This window comes from Camellia sinensis, chromosome 8 (genome assembly GCF_055761805.1).
Source record: "Camellia sinensis isolate YWXY chromosome 8, ASM5576180v1, whole genome shotgun sequence".
Classification (NCBI taxonomy): Eukaryota; Viridiplantae; Streptophyta; class Magnoliopsida; order Ericales; family Theaceae; genus Camellia; species Camellia sinensis.
In genome coordinates, this window is record NC_138968.1 from 120,908,269 (window position 1) to 120,920,149 (window position 11,881).

Sequence of the window (11,881 nt, forward strand, 5' to 3'; positions counted from 1 at the left end):
GACGGACTGCGTCGGGAAGCTCCATATACCACTCCCTCGCGAGGGTGGTCCCGTATCCTCGAATGGCATGTGAATCCCCCTATAAGCAGGACAAGCAAATGCAAGACAGTGTAAGAAATATAATGCAAGGTATTGTAAGAAATACAATGCAAAGTTATGTTCAGGACAAGCAGATGCAAGGCAATGTAAGAAATGTAGTGTAAGGGTATGTTTAGGATAAGTAGATGCAAGGTAGTGTAAGAAATACAGTGAAAGAATGTGTTTGGGATGAACTGATGAAAGACAGCGTGAGCTATACAAGAAATGCAACCTACATTGCGAAAAATAAAGAAAAAGTGTATACCTCGGAGGTGCCATGGGATAAATATGACTCCGGCTCGCGCAGTAAAAGGTCCTTGGGAGCGCCTCGTGAAAACCCCCTGAACTAGCGGATGCTATCGAGAGGTAGCGCGTGTATCTCAGGATGATACGTCGCTAGGTCGAACGGTCGAATACTGAGTGGCAATGGCTCGAAATCTGGATCCATCTCCATCCTTAGAGGAGCTCCGTCGTGTGGGATATCATCCGCCATCTCGAGGAAAGATGAGAAAATGGTCGAAAATGTGGAAAATGGGCGGCGAATGCCAAAAGTCAACAAAAGTCAACTCTGAGAGAGGAAAAATGGAAGAAAAAGTCAAAGCTCGGAAACGAGTGCTGAACTCAAGGGTAACTAGAGGGAAACAAACCTCGAGTGGTGGAAATGAAGAAAGAAACACCTAAAACAACTTTCAATCGGTTCAAAGTGTTGTAAACTATGAGGGTTTATCAAATCAAATGCTTTTGGGGCGTTGGAAAACGCGTTTAAAGCTCGGATCTAAGGTGGATGAAGGTCTAGAGAAGGAAAAGAGTGAATTTTGGCAATGGAGAAGTCAGGGAATGAGGGTTGAAGTCCTACATTTAAAGACCCGTGGTGAAACGCTAAAATTGCCCCGAATCTGTCATCGGTGGCCGATGACATTATTTTGTGGCCGATGGGTGGCCGGTGGCTTTCCAGAGTGGTCGGTAGGCCTCTTGTGCTCCCCTTGGATGTTTTTCTATTGTTTTATGTCCTGATCCCTTAAGAAAGTGTAAGGAAAATACACTTTGAAGGCCAAATGGTCTCTGCAGAAGCTTTGGACCATGTTTTCAGTGTATGATACTTAACACATGCGAGGTGTATCCTTTTAGCCTGTTGCAACTCCTCCGAGAGGTAGGTTGGAGGATGCGGTCGAGTTGTTTCTACCATGCACCGCTTTTGTCTTTACATAGAATGTGCACCTCTTTGTCATTAAATGGAACATGCCTTTCACATGAGGTCCTCCATAGTCTCACTTGCATAAAACATGTATTTGTTATTCGAGCATGGGGCATGCATTTGCTATGTTTGCATAGAATTTGCGTTTCCCACACTTGCATGAATATGCACTTCTCACCTACATAAAACATGTATTTGTTACTCAAGCATGGAGCATGCATTTGCTACGTTTGCATAGAGTATGCACTATTCACTTCTCACGTTTGCATAGAATATGTGCTTCTCGCATTCGCATAGAACATGCATTTGGTATTAAGCATAGAACATGCTGTTAATCTTGCATAGAACATGCATTCCTATCTTGCTGTATCTGTTAAGTTTCTTTCTTATGCAGGCACGATATTGTATGTACGGTTCATTCAAAGCTGGTGCAATCAAACGATATTGTATGTACGGTTCATTCAGAGGGATTCCGGGTAAGATCATTCCTACTCTGCTTCGAGAGGTAAAGTCTAACCTTGTAAGCCCTATTTTAATTGCTTGCTTTGCCATCTTTTTACACTGTTTTTGAGCTGGTTTTCAACTATAAAAATCTATGTTTTTCAGTCCTAAAAATGGTGGTTTGAGCCTATTTTGAGTTAGGGGGTTGTCTCCCATTTTGCTCTTTGGCTTGTGAAGCCTTTTGTGCCATTTCTTACCATCTTTAAATCAAACTTTGTGGCCCTTTAAAACACTAAAATCCAGAGTTATTTCAGCGGTAAAAATCAACTCTTGAAGTCCAAAATAGGAGGGGTTAGCCCCCCCTCCTTATGTCTTGCTTCCATGCCTAGTTAGCATCACATGTTAGCTTGATTTTGTAGCTTGTGTTAGCCTAGTTCAAGCATGTTTTAGGCTCTATTTTTGCATGTTTCAACTCTATTTTGGGCTGGTTAAGTCCTTCGAGGCTTGTATTGCATGGCTAAAGTGTAATGGTTTTCACTAGCTCATTGTTTTAAGGCTTTAAGCATGAAGTGTTTGAGTTGCTTGCATGTTATAGCCTTATTTTACATGTAATTTTAGTGTATATAGCTCTTTCAGATGCTCATTTACTTCACTCTTTCATTACTTTCGAGAGTTGTGTTTTGAGTCTTGTTTGCAAGCTAACATGTGAGCATGTTTTTCTCGCCTTTTGTGCTTTAATCTCAGTATGTTTTGGCCACTGTTTTGACTGGTGTTAGCTCTGTTTTGAGTTGGTTTGGCCCTTCGAGGTTTGTATTGCATGGTTGTTGTGCAATCTCTCTCACTAGCTTAATGTTTTAGGCTTTGTAGCATGTATTGCAAGAGTTGCTTGCATGATTTAGTGTCATTTTGCATGCCATTTTAGCACTAAAATATCTGCAACCTCCCTCATTTCTTCACTTTTTCATTTGCTTTGAGGGTTGGTTAACCTTCGGGTTGTGTTTAAGCTTGAGATTGAGATTCGTGCTTAATGGTTTTAATCCTCTTTTTAGGGTTTCTACTAACCAATGGCATGATTTCTCTCATGCCTTAAATCCTCCCTTGGTTGACACCTCCTTCATTAGAGGACTCTCACCTTGGACTTAGCCGGTTAAATAATGGTTTGGTAATGTAAAATGAGTAACTAAAACAGGATAAGTAAAACTTGAGCAAGTTAAGCATGTTGTGTTGCATTGCATGTGTTTGGATCGGACGTTAATCCAAACACAAGGAAAATGGGACATTTCATACTCAAAGTGATGAAACGTGCCATTTTTCTTGGTCGCCGTCACCCTTGATCATGCATGATAGGGTGGTGGCTGTTTTGGTCTTGTTTGTGCATTCATTGACCTTGTACAAACTAGGTTCTTTGGCCATCATGCATGAAAATGCTTGGTTGATGGCTTGGGAGCCAAGAATTACACTCATTTGATCTTGTGTAATGATAAGGAGGGTAATAGTACATATATTGTTTGAGAATACACTGATTTGCCTCTGTTTGTTCTCTGTTGCAGCAAAAGGAGAATTCCAGGAAAGGGGTGGCCGACCGGCCACCAGAAGTGGCCGACTACCACCTTTTGTGGCTGACCGGCCATCAGTGAAAATTTTGCTCAGTATGTTCCTGCGGTGGAGCAGAGGTGTTCTGGAAGTCAGTGCAATTTTCAGAGATCAACGAGTGCAAATAAAGGCATCCAAAGGCAACGCGGTGGATTTTCAGGAGAAAACCAACCGAGCATGCACGCGTCCCTCGCTCTCGAGGCCATTTTAATTGCTTTAATTAGTTAGCATAGCTAATTATTTAATTCGAGTGTTGTACTTAATTAGTTTGTGTAACTAGTTCTTCAATTTCAATTTGTTGTAATTAATTAGCTTAGAATAAGTTAGTTAATTAGTTTCAATTGGTTTGTAATAATTATTAGCTAGAATAGTTAATTAGTTGTTTTGTAATAATTAGCTTAGCTTAGTGTAGCTTAGCTTATTCATTCGAACCCTCCTTCGAGAGGGTGCAATATTGTAATAAGTGTGCGTGCGTGTGTGCATGTCTTCTAACCCCACGTCTTTCTCCCATTTATTTATCCCCTTTTGATGGTTAGATTAGGGTCATGTTTCGATTAGCATACCTTATGCTCACATGTTTGCATCATTCATTTGTCTTACATGCACCGAGGGTCGGTACATCATTCAAACTGCATTGTCAATTAAATACTTATTTGAATACGTGTTTCAAAGCATGTTATCAAATTGTATCATATGCCATATTAGTAGCCGAGCCTGTTAGTTTCATATTGCATGCGTTGCATTAGGCATCTTGTACAGTTAGGATCATGCATTTTTCTATCTAGTTTTTATTTTGGCTTGGAGTACTCAGTGAGTTTTATGCTATAGCATACTTGCATGAGTGTGACTGCCATATTGCCATGTTTCGTATGCTTTCCATGAGACTATGTGCTTATATGATAACCTGCGTGAATGCCAGTGGATGAAGGCTTTGTTGCTTGAATTGGAACAATTCAATGAATGTATGTTTTAAGCCCATTTTGCGAAGTGGCAAATCATGTTTTAAGGCCACTTGAGGTGGCAAATCCACGTTTTAGCCCACTTGAGGGTGGCAAATTCAAACTATTTTTTAAAGCAAACGTAAGTTGAATTCGTTCCAAGTCTTACGACTTAGTCTATACTTGTATGTGTGTGTCACATAGTAAAGTTAGCTAATAACCAGAACAAGAACACATGTGTTTATAAAACATCGTATCATGATAGTAGAGGCCGATCTATGATGGGGCGAGCGTGGGTGCTCATTTCAGGACCTTCCCCTCTCGTACCCGAGTTCCTGAGCCGAGGCAACTTTGGTGATGACGGACATGTGGCCTTTGGCATGAGTTAGGGTTTCCTAAATTTTCCAAAAACAAAATATTTAGGTGGCGACTTTGTAATCTGGCAAAGCAATCCAGTTTTGGCATTATTTGATTCAAAATCGATTTTCCAAAATGATTTTCTGGATTGGACTCTTTGGTGTTTATCAGTCTCTCATTGCACTTTGTGAGATTAGATTCAGAATCGCGACAGGATTCCGAAGTATAGGACCAATTCGAGCTCTCTGAAAGGGGGTGCGAAGAAAGTCAAGCTACATCATATTAATTGGTTTGATCTGAGTGGGTCGACAGACAGTTCTGGGTGGTTAAGTGATGAACCTGATAGAGATGAGGGAACTAAATTGAAGGCGGAAGAACAGAAAACGGAAACCGCTGCAATGGCCGGAATGGCCGATGGGAAGAGTAAACTACCGAAAAACACCGGGGTAGAACAATTAGCTAAGGAACTGGGCATACAGAGCAAGAAGCCGCACTGAAGCGTTTTGAACAAGAAATGTGTGAAAACAACTGGAAAACTATAAAATCCCAGTACCTTGCAGGGGAGATTTGTGACAAGAAGATAATCCAAACGGAATCGGACAAATACTTGTCAGCTGTCGAAGGAATCTAGTGGGATGACGACGACTACTACACCTGGCTCATACTGATGAGGATTAGGGAGAAGACCTTCCTGACAACACTTGGTATGTGGAAGAGGTCAACCATATGACGAGAAGTGGTTGATATTTCAAACGATCGCATCTGGACCAACTCGAGGCATCCGAGAAGGATAAAGAAGTCAAGAGGTAGAAGGAAAAATAGTTGGAAGAAGAGACTGTGTTGAAATAGTTGAAGAAGATTCAAGCCGATATATCTATCTGGGGCCTGCTTATGGCTTCGCTAGTGCACAGACAGGCTGTATTGTCAGCAATGGATAAAACGGAGTTGTCCATTGACACTACCCCGGAACAACTGGTAGGATTAGCTTTCCCGGGAGGTGCTGCACCAACTCTAACCTTCTCAAGCAAGGAACTATCGCCGGAAGGCTCTGCACACAACAAACCTCTATATATATCAGTGAAGTGCCGAGAAAGGTAGTGGTATTGGTCGACACCGGGTCAGCAATCAATGTCTGTTCTTGTCACACGACTTACGCTATTGGCCTGAGACCAACAAATTTCACACCTACAGCCTAGGTGATCCGGGCATATGACAATACCAGTAGAGAGGTAATGGGAACAATACAGATCAGAGTACATGTCAGCCTAGCCTAACAGGATATCGAGTTCCATGTCCTGGTGTAGACGCGCCCTTGGGCCTCATGCTACAGGTTGGACTCAAATGTCACGGTTCTTAATCTGATCTCATAATGTGCAATGTGAGATTGATAAATCACCAAAGAGTCCAAATCCGGTAAATCGTTTTGGAAAACTGATTTTTTGTAAAGAAGTGCCAAACATGGACTGCTTTGCCAGACATAGAGTCGCCACCAAAATATTTTATTTTGGGGGGAATTTAGGAAACCCCGACTCGTGCCTAAGGCCACGTGTTCGTTATCACCAAAGTTGCCTCAGCTCAGGAACTTGGGTACGATTGGGGAAGGTCACCTATGAGCACCCCCGCTCGCCCAATCAAAGATCGGCCTGTACTAAGCATGATATCTTATTTTTGAAAATATATGCGTTCTTATTCTAGTTATTAGCTAGATTTACTATGTGATGCGCACAAAACACAAGTATAGACTAGATCGCCTAATTTGGAACAAAGCATCGCATATCTATTTGTTTGAAAATGGTTTGAAGTTTGCTACTCGCAAGTCGGCTAAAATGGGGATTTCAATGAATTGTTCCAATTCAAGTAATCCAACCTTCACCCACAGGCATTCAGGTTGTTATATCACATAAGCAATTAGCCTCATGGCAAGCATGCTGACATGGCAACATTAACACACATGTAGTATGCTAAAGCACAAACACTCACAGTGTACTCCGAGCCAAAATAGAGAACTAGTTAGAAATCAATGCATGACCCTAGTTCATGTTAAGATGGCTTATGCAACACATGCAAAATGCAACTAGAAATAGGCTCGGCTATTCTAAAATGGCATATGAGATGTGATAATCGATACATGTATTCAAATTGGAATTGAAATACAATGCAGTTAGTATGATGCACCGAGCCCGGTGCATGCAATACAGATGAATGATGCAAACATGCATAACATAAGGATGCTAAATGAAATATGTCCTAAAACTAACCATCGTAAGCGGTTAAGTAAAAGGGAGAAAGAAATGGGGGTGGAAGACAGTCACACACGCACTCACACTTATTACAACAACTGTGCCCTCTCGACGGAGGGTCTGAAAGAATAATACAAATCAACTAATTAACTAACTAACAAGCTAATTAATTATTACACAACACTTAACTAATTAAACAAATTAATTAAGCTATGAAAACTAGTAAAACAGCCTCGGGAAGAGGGACGAATGCATGCTCGGTCGGCTTCGCTCGGAAATTCATTGCCATGCTTCATGTTGCCTCTGTTTGCACTGCTTTGCAGCTCTGAAAACTGCACAAGTCTCTGTGATGCTCCAGAACCACCTCATGGTCATGCTAAGAGGTCATCAGCCAAATGAAAAGGCCATCGGCCAAGAGATGAAGGCCATCGACCAAAAGGAAGGCTCTTGGCCAAATGTTTGTTGCTGATCGGCACTAAGTTTGGTCGATCGACCATATCTTCCTGGGAAAAGCTCATGTTGCTGCAGCAGAGGACAAACAGAGCATGACAATGCATTTGCAAGAAAATGTCTGCACAACTACAACCCTTATCATGTTTAAGATTTAAAGGTGTGTAGTTCTCAACTCTCGGACCACCAATCATGCATTTCGATGCATGATGGCCAAATGAGCCAAGTGTGCAATTTCAATATCAAATGAAATGCACAAAACACATAAGGGCCCCCAACCTCTATCATGCTTGATCAAGAGGCAAGGGGTGCACACATAATGCAATGCAAACATGCAAGCATGATGCAAACAACTCAAACATGCAACAAGTATGCAACAAGATCATGTAATGCACCTAATATGCAATAGGCATACAACCTAAATATACAAACATGCATAGCATGCAACAACATGGTAAGATGGACTTAAACTAAAATGGGCTACACTCAAACATACCCAAGTCAGTGGCCAAAATCATGAATTGGAAGCATGAAAATGCAAAGCAAATATGAACATGTAAATGGTCCACCACCTAGGCATAAGAGGGAAACTTTCAAGAGCACTTAAAAGAGGACAAACATGGACATGTGGCGTATATTGTAAACTCTGAAATCATGTTAGGAAAGGTGCCAAACCAATCAAACAAAACAAGCAAAACATGCAAGAAGGCTCAAGGCTCAAGACTAGCCAAGGGGTTCAAACCAAGGCCATGCAAGACAAGCCCCAAAGGGCCAAGGGGACATAAAACAGTCCCAAGGCAGGTCCAAACAAGACCAAAAACATTCTCGAAACTAGCCAACACAAACTAGAACACAATGCCAAAAGCATGAGGCATGCAAGGCTACAAAAGGGGTATTACACTACACCTATCAAAACCAAACATGGCATGACATAAACCAATAAAAACAGAGTTATGGCATATCAAAATAAGCCCCAAAACCCACTTAGATGGCATCCCAAAGACCTAAGCATGGAGGCATACACAATGGTCCGTTCATGAGGCATAAAACATCAACTCTTTAAAGCATTAAAGGAGTGATGAGTGCAAGTATTTGAGCATACTATATGGACTGAAATAACATAACAAGTGATGCCAAATCACTGAAATGACCCAAGTAAAGCATGCTAGTGACTTGGACACTCAAAGCTAGCAAGCTAGATTGCCTTATGGCTATACAAAGCATGGCATATATGGTAAAAACAACTCAAATCAGAGCTTAAGCATGTTACAACAAGGCTAAAAGTTTCATGGAGTTGAGCAAAAAGCATGCTAGGATGACATGTTACAACATGATGCATATTAAGGCAAATGAGGGGATTGCAAGACAAGTATATGTGAGAGGCCATTAAACCAACTTAAAAAAAAAACTATATCATGTGAAAATAATACCAAATACTTGCTGAAATAGAGCTAAAACAAGCTAAGCAAACATGCTACCAATATAAGCAATTTATACTAGCATTCAAGACAATAAGGAGAGGGGATGACCCTCTCCTATTTAGGACTCCAAAATCACCTTCCCACCACTGAAAATCCTCTAGATTTCAGTGGTAGAAAGGTCATGCAAAGCTAAGAATAAGGGCCAAAGGGATGGCCTAAAACAAGGCCTAGCAAGGCCTTCAAGGGGGGAAACAACCCCAAACCAAAAAATGACCTTAAGAAAATATTTAAAGCACCAAAAAATAGAACTTTTATCAGTTAAGAGCTAGGTTTAAAACAATAAGCAAGAAGGTCTAAAAGCTTAAGCAAGAATGGGGTATTAACAGCAAGAATACTCACCCTTGAAGAACCTCTTCAAGAACACCACTCCAGCAACTTTCTCTAATCAAAATCACCTCAAGAACCCTAACACCAACTACTTAGGACCTCAGCCACCAAGGATGGTGTATTGTTAGGTGTTTGTGTACAATAGTGAGAACAAAACACCCTTTAGAGCATAAAAACACACACAAAGATGTAAAGAGAGGGAAATATAGAGATAGATAGATAGATACAACTTCTCTAGCCCTAAATTTTAGAACCTCTGAGAAGGGAGGATGAGCTCCCTTCTTACAGAATTCCAAATTCTAAAGCTTCCTAAGCAAGCTAATCAAGGGGCAAATCCCTCCATACACGTGTATGGAGGGGGTGAATTGTGGATGCCAGTTGTCATAGCTGGCATAAAATATCTGCATAAAGCAGATGAACAGGGTTCGGCCAGAAAACATGGCCGATCGACCAACATAAGGGCTGACCGACCAAAAAGAGTACTGATCGGCCAACACTTTTGGCCGATGGCAAGAAAACAAGGCCGATGGCTTCAAGCCTTGGTCGATGGGTTGAGGGAATGGCCAACAAGCCACCCTCTTCCCTAAGGAGCAAAAACACAAGTCCTTGGTCCAGAGCCAAGCACAAAACAGACAAGTTAAGAGATCTTGAGGCAAGGCTCGCGGCCGAGACCTCCGGGAACTCAAAACGAACACGAGCATGGATAATCATCGATTGTTCAAATGATGACGTCCAAGTCTTGAAGACGCTCAAAAATGGAGTGTCTACACCTGGATGCTTTGACCACTTTTAACTTGCTACTTGGGCGACCCTGGCTGCACCATGTGAAAGCTATCTCTTCCACCCTCCACCAAATGCTAAAGTACTCCCATAGCGAAAGGGTGGACACAGTGTTCAGGAATTCATTTACTCATCCTCCGCCAGAGGTCAGTACGCATGTGTTGGAGATTGTGCATAGCGAAGAGAATGTGTTCCTTTCGGGGTTTACCTTGGCTGAGGCCCGGGTTGCGCAAAATATCTTGGCTGTTGATGAGGGCTTGTATGTCATTGCCCAATCTGTATACTTCATGAACAAGCTCCAACATGTGCCAGGAATGGGACTAGGAAGGAGTGGCCGGAAAGGCGTCACTGTATTGGCCGATGTGCCACATAATCCACATGCCTTTGGTCTTGGCTATACGCCCACCAAAGAGGGTTGGGTTAGGAAAGGGAAAGAGACAGCAGGAAAAGCTAGAGCTAAGCTGCGAAGACAATGATATAGAGAAAAAGGCTTAACCGACTGTTGAAGCTGCGAAAAGCACATAAAGTGATTCCGACAGCAACGAGCTTGAAGTAGGAACAACACTGGCATGTCTCCTTTTCGATCCTTCGATCAACTCAGAGAGCTTGGGGGATAACCTGACCATTTCCATGATCGGGGACCAATCAGGTGTCAACCCTGCTAGCAGCATTCTGGATGCATCTGATGCACCCTCTCTCGTTTGGCAGCTAGAGGAGGGCTACCTGTCTTGTAGTTCTGAGTCGGGTAGTGAACCAGAATCTGATTCCACCGAGTCTGTGGAGTCGAAATCAAATTTCAGTTCTTCTGAGTCTAGGTCCAATATTCCTAAGGTTGATAACCCAAATGCCGAGGTTTTGTCCAAGTCATCCTTTTCTTTTTCTTTTGAGTCGGTTGTAACCGAAGAACTGGATGGGCTTGACCTTGTGAATGAGAATACCACAACAAATTCTAAGTATTCATTGATCAAGACGAGGAGAGGTTTGCAAATCAATTTGCTGATGAAGTCATTGCTCTTAATGTGGGTACTGAAAAGGATCCGCGTCTGGTCCAGATCGGGTCCACGTTGTCTTCGGAGGAGCGCGAGCACTTAGTCGCTTTATCAAAAGATTTCAAAGATGTTTTCGCGTGGTCCTACGAAGACATGCCTGGAATCGATCTTGAGATTGTATAGTATCAGATCTCTCTTGACCTTGAGGCCCGACCCATCAAGCAGAAGTTGCGGAGAATACGCTTGGATTGGGCTTTGAAGATTAAGGAGGAGGTCACCAAGTACATAGATGCAGGGTTCTTGCTAGTATCTGAGTGTCCAACGTGGTTGGCCAACATTGTCCCAGTGCGGAAGAAAAATGGCAGAATTCGGGTGTGTGTGGACTTCAGGGATCTGAATAGAGCCAGTCCGAATGACGACACACATCGATGAATCAGTGGACTTCACTGCGGGTCATGCATTGCTCCCCTTCATGGATGGATTTTTCGGGTATAATCAGATTCTGATGGCACCCAAGGATCGAGAGAAAATTGCTTTCACTACGCCGTGGGGAGCCTACTGCTATAGAGTGATGCTGTTTAGGCTGAAGAATGTTGGAGCCACCTATCAAAGGGTTGCAACCACAATTCTGCATGATATGATCCACAAAGAGGTCGAGGTGTATGTGGACGACATGATTGTCATGTCCAAGGGAAGAGACGGCCACTACACTGCCTTGAAGAAATTCTTTCAACAAATCAGAGAATACAAACTAAGGTTGAATCCACAAAAGTGCACTTTCGGCGTAACAGCAGGGAAAATGATGGGTTTCTTGATCACACAGAGGGGCATCGAGGTAGATCCTTCCAAAATCAAGGCCATCATAGAAATGCCACCACCAAAGACTAAAAATGAGGTGCAAGGCTTTCTGGATAAAGTGCAATTCATAAGACGGTTTATCTCTACATTAACCTTGACTTGTGAACCACTTTTTGCTCTTTTGAAGAAAGGAAAGAATTTTCGATGGGATGAT